The 6601-nt window shown below is 41.8% G+C and overlaps 1 protein-coding gene across 1 annotated transcript in view; it reads right to left on the reverse strand.

Moving 5' to 3' along the window:
- Positions 1-3057: 3057 nt before the first annotated feature.
- Positions 3058-6601, reverse strand: part of LOC124014363 (transcription factor SOX-5-like) — a 312039-nt gene continuing 308495 nt past the window's right edge. Inside the window, 1 exon segment of the mRNA XM_046329260.1 lies at positions 3058-6601. This exon segment is cut by the window's right edge and continues 367 nt beyond it. The gene's annotated coding sequence lies outside the window, so the exon portion shown is untranslated.

Consider the following 6601-nt stretch of genomic DNA (forward strand, 5'->3'; position numbering starts at 1 on the left):
CCCTCCTCCTCATGAATACATTAACGCAGCGCGTCTTAAACTCAGCTTAGCTGCCGGCTCAGCACCACATCACATCCTATTACCTACTTTAAATCATTCATGTGACATCGTTTTCACTCAATTTCAGAAACACCCACGGACGGTTCAAATCTGCACATTTCACCGAGCTGTCGCAGCAGCGACCCTCTCTAAATGAACATTTGTCGTTGCGTACACAATCACACACACACAATCAGGCTTGCACACACACACAATCAGGCTTGCACACACACACAATCAGGCATGCGCACACACACACACACACACACACACGCACACGCACACGCACACGCACACGCACACGCACACACACACACACACACACACACACACACACACACACACACACACACACACACACACACACACACACACACACACACACACACACACACACACACACACACACACACACACACACACACACACACACACACACACACACACACACACACACACGTGCTACTACTCAAGCACACAGACACAGTTCTCCACATCGGAAAATAGCTTCTTCATGGTAATGTTGGAAGAGAAACTCTAGTTGTAAAAGCAATAAGATCAGAGAGAATAACTGTCAGTTTAAAGAACCGACAATATTCAGTAAAACAAAGAAGTGCTTACTGTATGTAAATATGATGTGCCTACTGGAATAATTATTATCCTTTTGTCTATATAGATAGTTCCGTTAAAATAGCCAGTGGATAGCTTTCAAATTAAAATAAAACTCCATTTATTTCCTACAGAACAGCTTAAAGGTGTACTTTACTGTGTTGCTGACAATAATAAATGAAAAACCTCTCCTCTCCTAAACTATTCACATATAAACCCTTTCTCAGGCTCTCCTCCAGGCTAGAAATCTAAAATTCAGATTGCCCCCAAATAACAACCACTCCTTTACTTAGGAATTCTCAATGTGCCCCAAAACAGCTCTTAATTGCGTTGAAAGGTTTTGTAATGCTTCGGTAATTGGCAATGTAATTAGCAAAGCCACCTAAAATCAACTCTGTGCATTAAACTGTTTTTATGTCTGACTGTTCGGTGAAGTGCACAGAGTGATTGTGAGACAATATGGGCATGTATGTGGGACAGCTTTTTAGCATTTAATAGAGAGTGACAGTCCTTGTTTAACCCTTTAAAGAGAACGCTTCAACTTCCCTTAAACCCCCCACATGAATCTTAACGACACAAATAATATATAAAGCTTTTAAAATAACAAATAAATCAGATCCTTCCACGTCTCTCAGACAAAGGGCAGGATGTAGAGGTCATTCACCATCGAGCCGACATATGCAGCCTCCACGAACGCGGGAACGTTGCCTTTCAATCAAGCTGTAACGCAGATCTTCTGCAGTATTTCGGCAAAATACGGATTGAATTCCTCACATCATTGTTCTGTTTAAATTGAGTTAAGATGTCTCTCTCTCTCTCTCTCTCTCTCTCTCTCTCTCTCTCTCTCTCTCTCTCTCTCTCTCTCTCCTCTCTCTCTCTCTCTCTCTCTCTCTCTCTCTCTCTCTCTCTCTCTCTCTCTCTCTCTCTCTCTCTCTCTCTCTCTCTCTCTCTCATTCTCTCTCTCTCTCTCTCATTCTCTCTCTCATTCTCTCTCATTCTCTCTCATTCTCTCTCTCTCTCTCTCTCTCTCTCTCTCTCTCTCTCTCTCTCTCTCTCTCTCTCTCTCTCTCTCTCTCTCTCCATCTCTCTTGTTGTTGATAATTAGGTTATAAGGTGTTTAACTGGCTGTAACTAGATTCTACACCTCACAGCTGGCCCTCTGATAGGTGGGGAATAAGGTGCCTGGCGCATAATTAATATGTCATTATGAAACTGATTGAATCGCTGGGAAACACACGACACGGGTTCCATGGCGATAGGGTTTGTTTCTGGGCTTTGATAGGGCAACGGGTCATGGGGAAAAAATGTAGTGTTCATGCTTCATGTATCTTGAGTTTATCTCTATCGTCTAAAAGGGCTTCACTGATGTGAAAGACGAAAGTAAATACCAGGTAGACTTCCACCATACTGGTAGGCTTCCATACTGGTAGGTGAGTCCACCAAATCAGAGGCAGTAGGGATGACCAGGGATGTTCTGTTTATAAATGTGTGAATTGGACCATTTTCCTGCCCTGCTGAGCATTCAAAATGTAACGAGTACTTTTGGGTGTCAAGGAAAATGTATGGAGGAAAAAGTACAATATTTTCTTAAGGAATGTAGTGATGTAAAAGTAAAAGTAGCCAAAAATATAAATAGTAAAGTACAGATACCTAGTACTTTCAAGTATTATTTACTTAAGTACTTTACGCCACTGCCACCATACTGCTTTCACCTTACTATGTTTTCAGAGAGGAGTGCTGAGACTTCTTTATCATTTATCATTTGCATTCAGATGCAAATAGGTACAGTATTCTGGATATAGTGCAGCTGCAAATAGGTACAGTATTCTGGATATAGTGCAGCTGCAAATAGGTACAGTATTCTGGATATAGTGCAGCTGCAAATAGGTACAGTATTCTGGATATATTGCAGCTGCAAATAGGTACAGTATTCTGGATATAGTGCAGCTGCAAATAGGTACAGTATTCTGGATATAGTGCAGCTGCAAATAGGTACAGTATTCTGGATATAGTGCAGCTGCAAATAAGTACAGTACTCTGGATATAGTGCAGCTGCAAATAGGTACAGTATTCTGGATATAGTGCAGCTGCAAATAGGTACAGTTTTCTGGATATAGTGCAGCTGCAAATAGGTACAGTATTCTGGATATAGTGCAGCCGATACAGTATTCTTTAGTTTAGACAGTATTCTGGATATAGTGCCGATGTTTAGTTTAGAAGTACAGCACACACATCCAGTAACCTGCAAGTGCAGAGTAAAGTGATGAAAGAATGTCGAAAGCCCCCGGGTTAAAACTTTCAAATTAGCATTGAAAAGTGTGCGGGTATCTACTCTAGCCTTTGTTCATACTAGTGTATACCAGTGTGTGTGTGTAGGTGCATTGTAAAGAACTCACAAGGACCATTGGAGCATTACAGAACACATCGCTGTTTTTATTAAAGCCTCGACTGGCAATAATAGTGAAAAAAGTGAACTCAGAACAGATGGTGCATGGCAAGCCCACAGCCTCTCTTATTTTGTTCTTTCCTTCGTTGATTTGTCATTTTTCTTCTTTTTTTTTGTAAGAGTACATCAACTCCTGCTTTTATTGTAGCATGAATAACACCAATAAAAGAGAAAAAGAAATATACAACTTATATTACACTGTGTTATGCACAAAATATAAATCTATAACTCTATGTTATATGTACATAATTATCTTTCTCCATTTGTCAAGTTGAGATGGTCAGATACGTGTTTCTTTTTTTTGACTAACTCTGGCTTTGTTTTGAGCTCCACTCGTGACATTTGATTGTCTTCATTATTATTATCATCATCATCTTCATCGCGATCATGGTCACCATCGTCGCTGTATCACCCAACATCACCAGGGCCTAACATCCTGTCACCCTGCTCATGAAAAACGTTGGACTCTATTCATTAGTATAACTAGAGCCAAGTGTTTGTCCTGGTCAGGTCACAAAACTCCTGGCCCTAAGTACAGTATAATACCTCAGTATGTGGCAGACCTAGCAAGCTGGGATGATTGAACTTGTAAACCCCTCCTTTTCCCCACGCTGTCTAGCCTACTAATCTAACCTACAGCTTCCAGCCAGAATACAGGACACCATTTCTCCAGCATTAGGTCTCACCGTGGCCTGATTGTGAGGTTGTCTATATGGCCAAGTATGATTGACTGCGAGGCTCACTATCTGGCAATAGGCATGGTTGTGATTGATTGTGTCAGAGTAAACATCTGCAGCAAGCATGACTGGGCTGGGTCACTATCTGGCAGCACACCTGTAGAGTGAGTGGACATGGCTGATGGCTAGGTCATAGTGTGGAGCTAAAACAAAGTAAAGTCCCCAGAGTTCTGGAGTCACATAAATATGACAGGTCATTACTTACTGAATGTCAGGTTATGCTGTAGAACATTGTGGAATAGGCAAAGTAAACACTGATTTTCCTATGGGTCGCAAATGTGCGGTGTGTGTGTGTGTGTGTGTTCTGATCATCTCCTAATTTGATCAAAATCCTGATCATGTTATTCGAATTTTGCACAACTGTGTCTGCTAATAATTTGTATGTGTCTGCTGTGTCTGTGTGTCTCCGTGTCCGCCAGCCTCGACGATGTTCCACGGCATCTCAGTGTAAATAGCAACCCTAGTAAACGAGAGCCTCGCTCCTTTGTTCAGAGGAAACAGAACAGAATAGAATAATATAACCGTTTTCTTTTATCTTCATAAAAAAAGAAGGAAAGTAGAAGAAACGTCACACTGTACATGAACCATTACAAACAAACAAACAAAGATCACCTTCTTTTCTCTGACCACACAGAGTGTCTGAGTGATTTTAGAAGTGGGTTTGGACATAAAAGGGTTACGTTGTCAAGCTGAGGGACGCGGATGGGGAGAGAGTTAGTGAATAGAAAGTCCAGTCTCCTTGGCGAAGAGCGACAGCTGTCGTCCGTGTCGCTCCTCCTCCTCACCCAGCGTCCATATAGGATTAATACTAAACAAACAGGACAGATAAAAACAGGAACCAAAGAATATGCAAATTGGCAAATAAAGTAAAACGTAAAAGGACAACATTAGATGTAAATACTCTAAACCAGCTACATATAATAATGCTTCATTGACCGAAGAAGTTTCATATGGGTCGTAATAAACCCAATAAGAGGCCAAAATAAATTATACTGTACATAACTTACTCAAATTGAAAGAAACGCTGACCATCATTATAATTATTGTTAATAATATTATTACACGAGAGGCAGTTTGAATAAAAATAATAAAATGCAGTATTGAAATACAAAAGGAAACATTGACGTGCTGATATGACCATCAGCTCCTCCCAATAAGAACAGCAGAATGACGCGTTTTGGGGACGCGGACGGGGACAGAGTCAGGCACAGGGGGACATAGAGGGGGACTCTCAGAGAGAGGGACGGAACGGGGACAGACAGCAAATACTCAAAACTACCAGTAGAAGCCCGCAGGAACACACCAAAACTTCTAGAACAAAATACACACCAATTTTGTGTGATATCAGTTGGGAGTATTACGAGAGGGTTTGGGTTGTGGGTAAGAGTTGTTGGCTTGTGGTGCTGGCTGGATCAGTTGGCAGCGGAGTAGAGTTGTTGTGGGGTTTCGATTGGGGAACTGGGGCTTGGGGATGTGTGTGTGTGTGTGTGTGTGTGAGTGTACAAGAGAGTCATAGGGCTTTCTCTGTCTCTGTACACCAGGAATAGGGCTTTCTCTGTCTCTATACACCAGGATACTGAAGTACTGGGGGCTCACAGGGGAAACTCCAGTGTTTCTGTTTGTCTTGGAAAGGGACAGAGTTCTGGGATCTAGTGTCTAGTGATGACTAAACCAGCTCACACAGACTAAACACACACACACGCACAGCGAGCTTGCTTACACACACTCTCACACACATACAGGGAGGTGTTTCATATCTAAAATAAACCCTTGTTTGTACCTTCCAAAGACACAAAGTCCTCATGATCAGAATAAAAAGGAAAGCCAAAGAAAGGGTAAAAGAACGAGTGTAAAAGGAGAGAAGAGGGATGGTGGGAGATTGTCTCATTACACAGTACTGTCCAAGATGACCCATGATGAGAGACTGCGGTCCCCCCCACAGTTCCCTGAAGTGAGCCGGCCCTCACTGTCCAACACATGGCGGTGGCCCTGACTGGACTTTCCCATTTTGACTCTAATAAGGGGAGTCACACACACAGAGGGAGGATATCTGCTGACAGTACACCGCAGAGTTGAAGAAAGAAGAAGAATTCTAAATAAAAAGTTTTGCTTTGACTTCTGTCAGGTGCTTTACAATGAAAAGGGAAAAATGTCTATTTTGTATCTATTATTAAAACTGTAGCACAAAAACAACAAATCACATTCACAAGCCACTTGTTGGCACCGTGTACCTGAGTGAGAATATCATAGAACCAAGAAAAAAAAAGCTGTTTTAAAAGTGTCTCTTTCATAAACAAGCAGGTTGGCCATTTTAAAGTGTATCTTTAATCAACTGACAGGCCTGCTTTTTAAAAACAAAAATGTCTCTTTGAAGTCAAACTGGTCTAAAAGGTTGTTTTTTCTGTGTTTTCTCCTCATATAGTAGCTTACTCATGACATAATGTGTATCTCATCTTGCCTCTATGGCGTACACAGCAGTAATACTCTAGTACTCTGTAGTACTTCGTAGTACTTTGTTAGTCCGCTGTAGTACTGTGTAGTACTCAGCAGAAGTCACGGCAAACAACTCGTCTCCTCCTAGACTCCAGTCTGTGTAACAGTCAGTGTGAGTGACAGGTCCTGTTCTTGATTTGATTGGTCGGTTGCTGGTATCGAGATTCCAATGGGAGGGGCTTGGCTCTGAGGTTCCAGAGTCCTTGTTGGTTAAGTGGTAAAGGAGGGCGAGGTTTGTGACATTGAATGTGATTGGATATAAGGGACGGATAGTCTC

Source organism: Oncorhynchus gorbuscha, linkage group LG25 (assembly GCF_021184085.1).
Source record: "Oncorhynchus gorbuscha isolate QuinsamMale2020 ecotype Even-year linkage group LG25, OgorEven_v1.0, whole genome shotgun sequence".
Classification (NCBI taxonomy): Eukaryota; Metazoa; Chordata; class Actinopteri; order Salmoniformes; family Salmonidae; genus Oncorhynchus; species Oncorhynchus gorbuscha.